Here is a 14,734-nt window from a genome sequence, read left to right as displayed (position 1 = left end):
GGTCTCTGTCCTTTTCCCTTCCCTGGAAGTTCTGCCTGGCTACAGGAAGTGGTCACTTCAGGATCAATATCACCTTCAGCTAGGAGTCTCAGCTAGAGCTGCCCCCCCCATAGACACCTAGGTCTTCTCCCCATCTCAGGTTTCTGGCATGTCCTAGAGATTGACCATCCTCACGGATCTCCCTTCTCTTCCATTTGGGTTGCATATACTTGAGTTTCTGTACTTTTTGCAGCTAGAGCTTATTAATTTTATCTTTTAAAAGTCAACTCTAAGTTTTTATTCCAATTCTTATATGCATATTGCAAAACCAGACGTTTATATGATTGATAGGAAAGGAAAATAGTAGGAGCACTATGAAAAACAATATTTAGGTTTCATAAACATTAAAAGTAGAGTTAATATGTAAGCCAGCATGCTGCTTCCTACTATATATTTGCAGCTTTAGAAATTTATGTGTTGAAGAGTTATCTACATGGTTATATTTTTATAGTATTACTTATCACAGCCAAGATAAGTTGTCAGTTTCATTTTCCATGGATAAGTGCATAAAGCTGGAGGTGGCTGATAGCACCAAGGGAACTGTTCTCCAAATGCAGCAGGGCAGATGTACATAAGTACTCACTGATGTAGAGGGGATCCTCATTCATATTGCATTAATTGTGTCCCTATATGTTTGATTGTTAATTGCTGATCTAGCAGTGTGTTAAATGCTAACAGATGCTGTTATTGTCATTACTATGACCCACCTTCTGTTTTATAAATCTGAAAGAAAAGGTCACACTGTCCTCTAACCATAGACTGTTATAAGAGTTGTATCAGATGTGTCTCAATGCTGATTGATTTTTATAAAGAGTAGACGACCAATAGCTAGAGCAGGAAGTAGAAGGTGGGACTTTTGGGGGAAGAGAGAAATAGAGTCTGGGAAGAAGAAAGAGGAGAGTCCTTAGGAGAGTCTTTTTGAAATGAGATATGGGAGAGGAGATATGTGTTACTGGCCAGGAAGGTATAGCTAGCCATGTGGTGGGTATCAGATGAGCTAGTTGAATGTCTGCCAAGCTAAAGCCTAAGCTTTAAAATATTCAAAGGTCTCTGTGTCATTCTTTTTGTCAGGCAGGTCACCAAGGTATTAGAACACACAACAACAGTTGCAGCTTTCATGAAACCGTACAAGCTCCAGGCAGAAGTATGGAGATATTCACAAACGTCTAGTACTGAGGAGCTACTGGCATTTGGTAGAAGCTGGTACAGGGCAGTCCATTTCCTTTAGTAATCTTATCTCTGATAGGTTGACCACACATCAGGGTAGTCCTTATTATCAAGAATAACTGGGCAGTGCAAACTGGAGTCAATGGAGAAAGAAGGAGGGAAAAGTAATGTCAAAGTTGAGTGAGTGAGAAGGCATTGGGAAGAGGAATTTAGGGAAGGTAAATATGTTAAAAGTTTGAAAAAGAAGTTAGATTGTTATAAATACCACCAACTTATATTACTGGAATATTAAACACAGAATAACAGACAGAGATACACAACACTGACCTACATCCAGCTTACAGATGCACAAGATGCACAGATGCTGTAAGTGTCAGACTTAGTGGAAGAAGTAGGAAGGGGGAAGCTAAGAGCTCATATTTTCAAACACAAGCATGAAGCTAAGTACATAAATCTGAAATAGCTCCAGGTTTTAACTCTTTTTTTCTGTTGGATATTTTATTTATTTACGTTTCAAATGTTATCCCTTTTCTGGTTGGCCCTCTGGAAATCTCCTATCCCATCCTCCCTTCCTCTGCTTCTATGAGGATGCTCTCCCACCCACCTACCCACTCCTTCCTCCACCGCCCTGACATTACCCTAAATTGAGACATTGAGCCTTCACAGGCCCAAGGGCCTATCCTCCCATTAACACACTCCCAGTGATATACTTTCTCCAGCAAGTCCATACCTACCATTGCCTCCTCAAACATTACTACCAACTGAATAAGATGTGTTCTCATACATGAGCCTTTGGTGAACATTCTCATTCAAAAATTTACATTAGATAATGTTGGAGATCTTTGGATTAGAGTTCTGCTGTCTCCTTCACTCTTTATACAGACCAATCTTTTAGCTGTAATTGTTAGATGTTATAAATTTAAAATCAATATACTTATGTTTGAAATGTACGTCTATGACTTCTTTTTAAAATATAGCTAAAGAAGATGGAGAGAAGATATCTATAAGAATATGATAATGAGAATGGTGTTTGATGTCAAGTCTGACAATTTAAATTCAACCCTTAGAAAACTGGTAAAGGTAGAAGGAAAGAATTGATAGAGTGACCTTCTGACCTTTCTCTATAAATACTATGTCACAAATTCACATACATACATATACAATAAGTATAAATGAATACTTTAAGAAAAATATAATGGGTCTAAATAACTGAAATTCAAATCTGCCAACACTGCATTCAATTATAGAGCATACTGGAATTTGTCAATTATGTGACCAAGACTTGACACAAATTGCATGATTAGGGTATTGTTTTCACAGTATATTATTTGGTAATATTTCACACTTTTAGCAATTGGTCTAATAAGCATAAAATATTTTGAGTCACTTTGAATATATAAAGAAGCAAGTTACTTTTTATTCCTTATGGATGAAGAGAATAATTTTGAAAGGTTGGCTAATATTATTAATGCTGCAGTAACTACCAGGAGTTTTTACTTGTCTCTCTATTTTCATAAATGAGTAACACTCACTATCACTCTTAGCAGAGAAATCTCCAAGAGGTGTTCAAGATAATTTTTAAGGTTCTCATTTTGTTGAAAATACCAAATAGGTGGCATGGGATACCCATGGGACAATTTCAGGAAGAGAAGATAGGTCAGGCTGAGGGGAAAACTGTCTCTGTACAACATACGTCTTTATAACCATGCATCAGATGAGAAGAAAATGTGACCCAAGAGAAAATTGTTAGTTTGGTAAGTCTTCTTTCTGATATTCTTCTTTTAGGTAATTCTTAAAATATCACTACTTTTTTCTTTTTATCAATTCCCACTATGTGTTGGGTTGATAATTGTGTGTGTGTGTTTTTTGCCATCTTTAGAGGGCAATTAATGTGGTTTTTTTTTTACCTGTCCCGTTCCATGAGTCCTATTCTTCATGAGTTCATCATTCTTTATCAGATCATGCATAAAAGCAGTGTACAGACAGCATTGTCCAAATGTTCCCTTCTACTTAACCAAAGAAAATACTTTTAATTCAAAGTGAATAGTATATAAGTTAACTTTCAGCATAGAAATAGTAAAAATGATAGCAATTTAAGTGAGAAGAGTCATAATACATGGGTATTGTAGAACTCAGATTTTAAAAAAATCTGAAAACTAGTCTCTAGGGAAGAGAATTAGCATCTCCCAGGAATGAATTCCCTAATTCATTGTAAGAAGTAGAATGGTCAGACCAAAATTTACATACAATATCAAAATTGGACTCAAAAGGCTATGTATGTGAACAAACATATACATGTATGTACACATATATGTAATAATAGTAACCAAGGAAAAAGAGGCTATCAACTTGAATGGTTGTACTGAAAGGGTTTAGGAAATGTAGGCGAGAGGAATTTGAGGAAGGTAGGAGAAAGGGGAGTGTGGTATATATAACTCTACTTCAATTAAAATCCCATTTAATAAGTAAAATCAATCTACCCTCCCATGCCCCAAAGAAAACCAGGCAGACTGACAGAAACAACAATAACAACAACAACAACACCCAATCAGCTAGAAAAGTATGCTATTAGCAGCTGTACTAAAGTATAACTCTACAAGTCTACAGAATCTATCACTTGGATCTATATGTTGGGCAAATATGACTACATCAATAAATACATAAATAAATACTGAGGTATTAAAACATTTAGTACTTTTATAAATGAGCAATCAATATGGAAAAACATTATACATAGAAGAAAATAGTTTGTTTCAAGACTGTAAAAATGATAATTCGGTTTGCTTCCCTTCATTATTGTTTGTTAATATAAAAGCCAACATTATGTTTGTCACCAAGTTAATGGCAAAAATAACAAAATAATAGAGATACTTTAATAGACTATTGTTTTTCATTAGGTCTTGTAAAATACTGATACTTTCTGGGCAAGAAAAGAGAATGGTAAAATGGTTATATTGTTTGTGAAAATCAATTTACATATCAAACATGTCTTTCATATCTGAATATGCAGCTCAGGTATGCATGAACTTAGAAAAGTTATAGTAGAAAGTATTTTAAAGATAAGTCACACGCACACATACACACACACACACACACATATATATATAAATATATGTATATAAACATATATACATATATATATTATCATACATATATATGACACATTTTGTCATATATATGTTTTATATATGTGTGGGTTTATATAAGTATATTTTACATAAAGAGCTTGCCCCAGTCCCATGGGGCATTGAACTGGGTCAAAAGACCTGGAAGAGAGAACTGGAGGACAGGGGTATGCAAAGAGTGACTTGTCTCTAGTCTGATCAAACTATAATTTTAATTTTTTCACACAGGGGTTATATGCACATAGAGGCAGTATGTGGGGAAGGGGATGATGCAGTAGCGTGGGTGTTCTCAGGGGGAGTACAGATATCTTCCAGGCCAGGGTTTTGGCTGGGTGAAGAATCAGGGAACAGGTCACTTATGACTCTGTCTACGATTCATTTGTTCTTATCCAAGCTGGTACTTTCCACCAAGGCTACCTATCCATAAGACCTATGACTACTTGTTCTTATCTAGGTTGGTAGTTTTCCACCAAGGCTACCAGTCCACAAGGTCTATAGTTATCTGTTCTACAGTCAGTGTTTTCCCACAGAGACCAAGACTTTGTGTTAGTAGGCATATATGGATGACTTAGGCCATCAGTGTATAAGCAAGGTTGCTCCCAACAGAGCTCATTTGAACAACAAACTTATTGCCTATAACCTCAAGAACTATATTGCTTAAGGATGAACTAGGAAATGTGATAAAAAAAAAGACAATTCATGTATTGTACTCTGGTTACTAGAAAGGTTTAATGATTCTTTTTTTTTCTTTTTTTTTCTAGGTTTAATTATTCTTGTACTGGAAGGAGAGAAGGGAGTGAAGCTAAGATCAAGCTGTAAAGTGAACAAATAAAGAAATTAAAGAAGAAAGAAAACAAACATACTTGTTCTCTTAGATAGTAATTCCTTTCATTTATGGTGTAGTTCTATTCTGATTGCCAAAACTTATGCAGAACAAACACAACAACTGAAGAAGTGATAGGGAGAACAGGGGGAAATCCAAGAAGTCTAAGCCCTACACAAAGAACAAAGGCAACTAAGAAATGCTGAGAGCTGGAGAAATAGTCTTTCTCAAGACAAGAACATCAATAGGTTTCCTAATACCAAATGGTCAACACTTACAACATATATATATATATATGTTACAATGTATAATGACTGAGCTGGTTATATTTAGGAATAAATATGTATATGCATGTATGTACCTAACAACAATTACTGACAAAAAAGAGGATATCAATTTGAAAGATGTCAGAAGCCATGTGGGAAAGACTATGACAACCAGTGAGTTTTCTAGAGATGGCCCACCGTTTTGCATGGCTGTTATGGGTAAGCTATGAGACTTCATCCCAGGATTGCATCTTGCTGTTGATATGTCTCTCTTATCACTGTTACATAACCTAATGATTCCTGGGAGTCTGCCAACCCTATTGAGCAGATATCATGCAGATCAACATGAAAATGAGGTTTCATGAATTAAGGCTATTTAGATGAATTAATTACACTATAGTATCCTTTCTTTTAAGCTATAGCCTCTAAGATTTTTCTTTTTTGAAATTAATTTTTTGATGGATATTTTATCTACATTTCAGGTGTTATCCCCTTTCCACATTTCCCCCTCACCCAGAAAACCCCAATCCCATCCACCCTCCTCCTGCTTCTATGAGGATGTACCCCCCCACACCCACCCACTCCCACCTCCCCACCCTCGAATTCCCTCACACTGAAGCATCCAACCTTCACAGGATCAAGGACTTCCTCTCCAACCTATGCCCATCAATGACATCCTCCACTACATATACAGCTGGAGTCATGGTTCTCTCCCTATGTGCGCCCAAGCTGGTGGTTTAGACCCTGGGAGATCTGGTTGGTTGGTATCGGTGCTCTCCTTATGGGGCTGCAAACTCCTTTAGCTCCTTCAGTTTTTTCTTTAACTCCTACATTGGGATCCCCATGATCAGTTCAATGGTTAGCTGTGAGCATCCACTTCTGTATCTGTCAGGCTCTGGCAGACCTCTAAGGAGACAGCTGTATCAGGCTTCTGTCAGCATGTACTTGCTGGCATCCACATCAGCATCTGCCTTTGGTGATTGCGCATGGATGGATACCCAGGTGGGGGAGTCTCCAGACAGCCCCATGTTTAGTTTCTGTCCCACACTTTTTCTCCATATTTGTTCCCATGAGTATTTTGTTACACCTTCTAAGAAGGACCAAAGCACTCACACTTTGGTCTTCCTTCTTCATGAGCATCACATGTAAGTTGTATCTTGGATATTGTGAGCTTTTGGGCTAATATCCAATTATCAGTGAGTGCATACCATATATGTTCTTTTGTGATTGGGTAACCTCACTCAGGATGATATTTCTAGTTCCATCCATTAACCTAAGAATTTCATGAATTCATTGTTTTTAATAGCTGAGTAGTACTCCATTGTGTAAATGTAGCAAACTTTTCTGTATGCATTTCTCAGTTGAAGGACATCTGGGTTCTTTCCAGCTTCTGGGCACTATAAATAAGGCTGCTATGAACATGTCCTTGTTATATGTTGGAGCATCTTCTGGGTATATGCCCAGAAGTGGTATAGCTGGGTCCTCAGGTAATACTGATTTCCAGAGTGGTTTTTACCAGCTTAAAATCCCACCAACAACGGAGGAGTGTTCCTCTTTCTCCACATCCTTGCCAGCATCTACTATCACCTGAGTTTTTGACCTTAGCCATTCTGACTGGTGTGAGGAGAAATCTCAGAGCTGTTTTGATTTGTATTTCCCTTATGACTAAGGATATCGAACATTTCTTTAGGTGCTTCTTGGCCATTTGAATTTCCTCAGTTGAGAATTCGTTCTATAGTTCTGTACCCCATTTTTAATAGCGTTATTTGTTTGTCTAGAGTCTAATTTCTTGAGGTCTTTGTATACATTGGTTATTAGCCCTCTATCAGATGTAGTATTGGTAGAGATCTTTTCCCAATCTGTTGGTTGCTGTTTTGTCCTATTGACAGTGTCCTTTGCCTTACAGAAGCTTTGCAATTTTATGAGGTCCCACTTATCAATTTTTGATCTTAGAGAATAAGCCATTGGTGTTCTCTTCAGGAACATTTCCCCTGTGCCCAGGTATTTGAGGTTCTTCCCCACCTTTTCTTCTATTACTTTCAGTGTACCTGGTTTTAGGTGTGTGGGTTCATTTCTAGGACTTCGAGTACTATATTGAGTAGGTAGCGAGAGAGTGGGCAACCTTGTCTAGTGCCTGATTTTAGTGGGATTGCTTCAAGTTTCTCTCCATTTTGTTTGATGTTAGCTACTGTTTTACTGTATATTGCTTTTACTATGTTTAGGTATGGGCCTTGAATTCCTGATCTTTCCAAGACTTTTAACATGAAGGGATGTTGAATTGTGTCAAATGCTTTCTCAGCACCTAGTGAGATGATCACGTGGTTTTTTCCTGTGAGATTTTTTTTTTTATATAGTGGCTTACATTGATGGATTCCCAAATATTGAACCATCTCTGCATTTCTGGGATAAAGCCTACTTGATCATGATGGATGATTATTTTGATGTGTTTGTGGATTAGTTTTGCTAGAATTTTATTGAGTATTTTTGCATTGATATTTATAAGGGAGATTCCTGATCTTGGGATTATGGGACTGTTTAGATGGTTTATCTGCTCCTGATTTAACTTTAATATCTGGTATCTGTCTAGAAAATTGTCCATTTCATCCAGATTTTCCAGTTTTGTTGAATATAGACTTTTGTAGTAGGATCTGATGAATTTTTGAATTTCCTCAGTTTTTGTTGTTATGTCTCCCTTTTCAGTTCTGATTTTATTAATTTGGATTCTGGCTCAGTGCCTTCTTATTAGTCTGGCTAAGGGTTTATATATCTTGTTGATTTTCTCAAAGAACTAGCTCCTGGTTTTGTTGATACTTTGTATAGTTCCTTTTGTTTCTACTTGGTTGATTTCAGCCTTGAGTTTGACTATTTCCTGCCATCTACTTCTCTTGGGTGTATTTGCTTCTTTTTGTTCTAGAGCTTTCAGGTGTGCTGTTAAGTTGCTAGTCTATGCTCTCTCCAGTTTCTTTTTATAGGCACTTAGAACTATGAGTTTTTCTCTTACACTGCTTTCATTGTGCCCCATAAGTTTTAGTATGATGAGTCTTCATTTTCATTAAATTCTAAAGTCTTTAGTTTCTTTCTTTATTTCTTTCTTGACCAAATTATCATTGAGTAAAGCATTGTTCAGTTTCCATGTGCATGTGGATTTTCCATTGGTTCTGTCATTATTAAAGACCCGGCTTAGTCCATGATTATCTGGAAGGATGCAAGGGATTATTTCAAACTTTTTTGTTTTAATCTGTTGAGGCCTGTTTTGTGACCGGTTATATGGTCTATTTTGGAGAAAGTACCATAAGTTGCTGAGAAATAGGTATATTCTTTTGTTTTAGGATAAAATGTTCTATAGATATCTGTTAAATCCATTTGGTTCATAACTTCTCTTAGTTTCACTGTGTCTCTGATTAGCTTCTGTTTCCATGATCTGTCCATTGATGAGAGTGGGCTATTGAAGTCCCCCACTATTATTGTGTGAGGCGTAATGTGTGCTTTGAGCTTTACTAAAGTTTCTTTTATGACTGTGGGTGCCCTTGCATTTGGAGCATAGTTGTTCAGAATTGACAGTTCATCTTGGTAGATTTTTCCTTTGATAAGTATGAAGTGTCTTTCCTTATCTTTTTTGATAACTTTTGTTTGAAAGTTGATTTTATTCAATATTAGAATGGCTACTTCAGCTTGTTTCTTGGGACCATTTGCTTGGATAATTGTTTTCTATCCTTTTACTCTGAGGTAGTGTCCATCTTTGTCACTGATGTGCGTTTCCTGTAAGCAGCAAAATTCTGGGTCCTGTTTACTTATCCATATTGTTAGTCTTTGTCTTTTTATTGGGGAATTCAGTCCACTGATGTTAAGAGATATTATGTAAAAATGATTGTTGCTTTCTTTTATTTTTGTTATTAGAGGCAGGATTATGTTTGTGTAGCTATCTTCTTTTTAGTTTGTTGGAAGATTACTTTTTTTTTCTAGGTTGTAGTTTCCCTCCTTGTGTTGGAGTTTTCCATCTATTATCCTTTGTAGGGCTGGATTTGTGGGAAGATACTGTGTAAATTTGGTTTTGTCATGGAACATCTTGGTTTCTCCATCTATATTGATTGAGAGTTTTGCTGGGTTTAGTAGTCTGGGCTGGCATTTGTGTTCTCTTAGGGTCTGTAAGATATCAGTCCAGCATTTTCTGACTTTTATATTCTCTGGTGAGAAGTCTGGTGTAATTTTTATAGGTCTGTATTTATATGTTACATTACCTCTTACCTTACTGCTTTAAATATTTTTTCTTTGTTTTGTGCATTTGATGTTTTGATTAGTATGTGACAGGAAAAATTTCTTTTTTTTGGTCTAGTCTATTTGGAGTTCTGTAGGCTTCTCATATGTTCATAAGCATCTCTTTAGGTTAGGGAATTTTTCTTCTATAATTTTGCTGAAGATATTTACTGACCCTTTAAGTTGGGAATCTTCACTCTCATCTATACCTATTATCCTTACATTTGGTCTTCTCATTGTGTCCTGGGTTTTCTGGATGTTTTTGGTTAGAAGCTTTTTGCATTTAGCATTTTCTTTGACAGTTGTGTCAATGTTTTCCATGGTATCTTCTGCACATGAGATTCTCTCTTCTATCTCTTGTATTCTGATGGTGATGCTGATCTCTTTCCTAGGTTTTCTATCTCCATGGTAGTCTCCCTTTGAGATTTCTTTATTGTTTCTACTTCCATTATTTAGATCCTGGATGGATCTATTTGTCTACATAGCATCACCACAAGACAGTGCATCTTCGTGGATCTGCAGAGATCTGCTCCAAAGGGGTATGCTACTGCTTAGTGATTGTTACATATGTTTAATAATAATAATAGAAAGAGCATAATAATAATAGCAAGAATCTTTCCTAAAATAAGTTCCTTACAGCCTTGCTGTTAAGGGCTCACTTGTCGCAGATTATATAATAATCCAAGGCAAGCCATTTCAGGATGATCACCTGCTAATTATTAGCTTGTCCCATTATGGCTCCAGACAGAGGTCCAGTGACATGTCCAAATTGAGATCCATCTCAAGGGGAGGCTATGGTGTGCGTATAGACAGGAACCTAGCATGGATGCTCCCTGAGAGGCCCAACAATCAGCTGAAAGTCAGATGCAGATACTTACATGCAACCAATGGAGAGAAGCTAGGGATCCCTGTGTTTGAATAGGAAAAGCTAGAAGAAGCTGATGAGGAGGGCAACACTGTAGAAAGACCAGCAGTTTTAACTAACCCTGAGCCGCATGATCTCTGACACTGAGCTACCAACCAGGCAGTATACACCAGCTGATATGAGGCCCCAGACACATATACAACAGAGGACTGCCTGGACCATTCTCAGCAAGAAAAGACCTACCTAACTCTTGAGAGACTTGAGGCTTCAGGGAGTAGGGAGGTCTCATGGGGTGGGATAGAGACATCTTTTTGGACACGGGGGAGAAGGTATGGTTTGAAGAATATTCAGAGGGAAGACTGGGGGGGGATAATGACTAGACTGTAAGAATGTTTAAATAATGATAATAGTTCAAAAATAAAATTTGTATCAAGCTTTCAATAGAGATATATTTTCACAAGTTAAAGAGAACATAAAAGTTAGTTGTCAACCATGATATTACTGTGAATTCTTCACCTTAAAATATAAATACGAGTGATTTTCCACATAGGAATGCCATCAAACTGTTCTTACATATTTTTAATAACTTGTACTTATAATTTTTGGACAAACTCATGCTTCAATTTATAAATATTAGTAAATTTTACACAAGTACACATCATATATGCCTGAAATTGTTAATTTCATTTACCAAATGATTAAAATCATCACTTTGTCTTAACTATCTTCCAAAATACCAATGTTGTGGGTAGAAAACATTATAAAGCAAGGAGATAAGCTTCACAAAAACTAGCAGTGAATTTACTTTGAGTTATTTTTAAAAAGCATGTGAATAATGTATAAAATATATGAATAATGAATAGTTATGTAAGAAAATTATCTCAATTTAGTACTTAAACTTATCCTTTAACTTATTATTTAATATTGTATAATAACCTGAAATTTAATCTCCATGAGGACAGTATTCATTGATTGGCTAATTTTATAACTACTGTACTTAATTTAGTAATTAAATACATTAGACATTTAACAAACATATTTGTAAGTACAAATGTGTTGCTGTTGGTCAGTGAGGCTGCAGATGGGTCTAAAACAACTCAGATTATTGCCTTTGCCCTTGTTTGTTCACCATATCTATGTGGAAAGACCTAGTTGATTAAAAAACAAAAATAAGCATTTTTTTTTCAGGACACAGAGCAATCAATCTCAAATTGACAGGGGGTGCTTCTTCCTATTCTATAGAATTCATGGTGCTAAAAGTTGCTCAGGGTACTGGCAGGAAAAAGACTTCAATGGCCTTATTTTACTCTATGCCAGGTAAGGTAAAATAGTATCTTATCTGGCAAAATGTGTTCATGAATTTAGGTTGTTGATTCAATTTTTTAAATGAATTTTTAACCCATTAGGCCAACGACCTAAAGAAGAACAGTAGTCTAGAGGTTTAATGAATTTACTGAGAAAAGACAAATGGAATAATAGGAGAGACAGGACTTGGACCATATCTAGTCATTTATGTCTCTAGTCTTGGCAGAGAGTGTTCTGATGCCTTGGGGGATGAGCAATGGTTAATCAGGTCTTTTACTATATCCTGTATTTGGCCAGGATCTTGGGCAAATATACTATGGATTAATCTTGCATGTCTCTGTCCACATCTGTCCATGTATGCTAGTGCCTAGTAGAGTTTGTTATGCAATAAGTACTACTTCATGATACCTCATTTCCATACATTTAACAATATTGTGGCTGCTTTTCTGAAGACCTGACATTCTGAAAGCCAATCAGGAAGTCTGCTACATCCAGGGCTACAGAGCTCCCAGGAGACCTGCACCACACCAGGGACACAAGAGGCAGGCTCCATACAGAGACACCCAGGCCAGTAAACAGCAGAGATAACCAGATGGTGAGAGGCAAGCTCAAGAGTATAAACAACAGATGCCAATATACTCTGGCACCATCAGAACCTAGTTCTCCCACCACAGCAAGCCCTGGAAACTCCGACATGCCTAAAAACCAGGATGCTGACCTAAAATCCTATTTCATGAAGATAATGGACTACATAAAGGAGGATATAAATAACTCACTGAAAGAAATACAGGAAAACACAAGTAAATAGATAGAAGTCCTTAAAGAGAAAACAAAGCCCTTAAAGAAATACAGGAAAAACACAATCAAATATGTGAAAGAATTGAATGAAGCAGTCCAAGACTAAAGAATGGAAATAGAAACAATAAAGAAAACACAAAGGGAGACAACTCTGGAAATGGAAAACCTAATAAAGAGGTCAGGAACTACAGCCACAAGCATTAACAACAGAATACAAAAGATAAAAGAGAGACTCTCAGGAGTAGAAGATACCTTAGATTGAGACACGGTCAAAGAAAATTCAAAACATAAAAATACCCAAATCCTAAACCAAAAGGAGAGAATCACATACATTTAATGCTACTTACAATAACAAACATAACAGAAACTAACAATCATTTGTCTTTAGTAACTCTCAATGGACTTAATTCCTCAATAAAAAGACATAAGCTAATAGATTCGATATACAAGCGGGATCCAACATTTTGCAGCATATAAGAAACACACCTCAATGACAAAGACAGGAACTACCTCAGAGTTAAAAGCTGGAAAATGGCTTCCAAGCAAACAGTCTAATAAAACAAGTGGAAGTTGCCATCCTAATATCCAATAAAAGAGACTTTCAACCAAAAGTTATCAAGCAAGATGAGGAAGGACACTTCATATTCATCAAAGGAAAAATCCACCGAAAGAAGGTCTCAATTCTGAACATCTATGCCCCAAATACAAGGGCACCAAATTCACAATAGAAACTAATAAAGCACAAAAATATTGGGAGAGTTCAACACCCTACACTCACCAATGGACAGGACATTGAAACAGAAACTAAACAGAGACACTGTAAAACTAATAGAGATTATGAACCAAATGAATTTGAACAGTTCACCCTAAATCTAAATAATATACACTTTTCTCAACACTTCATGGAACTTTTTCCAAAATTGACCATGTAATTGGTCACAAAACAGGCCCCAACAGATACAAGAAAATTGAAATAATCCCATGCATCCTATCAGAGGACCAAAAAATAAGGCTAGATCTCAATAACAACAATAACAACAACAAAAACAACAACAAATAACAGAAAACTTACATACTCATGGAAACTGAACAACTCTCTACTTAATGATAACTTGGTCAAGGAAGAAATTAAAGATTTTTAGAAGTCAATGAAAATGAAGGCACAATGTATCTCAACATATGGGACACAATGAAAGCAGTGCTAACAGAAAAATTCATAGCACTAAGTGCCCTGGTAAAGAAATTTGAGAGATTTTGCACACCTGAACTTAACTCACACCTGAAAACCCAAGAACAAAAAGAACCAAACACACCTAAGGGGAGTAGAAGGCAGGAAATTGTCAAACTCAGGGCTGTAAACAACTAAATAGAAACAAAGAGAACTATGCAAAGAACCAACAAAACCAGGAGCTGATTCTTTGAGAAAATCAACAAGATAGATAAACCCCTAGCCAAACTAACTAAAGGGCACAAATACAGTATTCACATTAACAAAATCAGAAATGATAGCAACAGATATGGAAGAAATTAAAAAAATCATCAGATCCTACTCCAAAAGCCTATACTCAATAAAACTAGAAAATCTAGATGAAATTGATGATTTTCTAGACAGATACCATGGATCAAAGTTAAATCAAGAACATGTAAACTATCTAAACAGGCCTATATCCCTTATTAAATAGAACAAGTCATTACAAACCTCACAACCAAAAAACAAAAACAAAAACAAAAACAAAAACAAAAACAAAAACAAAAAAACCTCTCAGACCCAGATGGCTTTAGTGCAGAATTCTACCAGACCTTCAATAAACAGCTAATACCAACACTCCTCAAACTATTCCATAAAATAGATACAGAAGGAGCACTACCTAATTCATTCTATGATGCCACAATTAATCTGATACCTAAACCACACAAAGACCCAACAAAGAAAGAGAACTTCAGATTAACTTTGCTTAAGAATATTGATGTGAAAAATACTGAATAAAATTCTAGCAAACCAAATCCAAGAACAGATCAAAATGATCATTCATCATGATCAAGTAGGCTTCATTTCAGGGATGCAGGGGTGGTTCAATATATGGAAATCCAT

This window comes from Grammomys surdaster, unplaced genomic scaffold (assembly GCF_004785775.1).
Source record: "Grammomys surdaster isolate TR1022 unplaced genomic scaffold, NIH_TR_1.0 170, whole genome shotgun sequence".
In the NCBI taxonomy this organism is placed as follows: domain Eukaryota; kingdom Metazoa; phylum Chordata; class Mammalia; order Rodentia; family Muridae; genus Grammomys; species Grammomys surdaster.
This window is presented reverse-complemented; position numbering follows the sequence as displayed.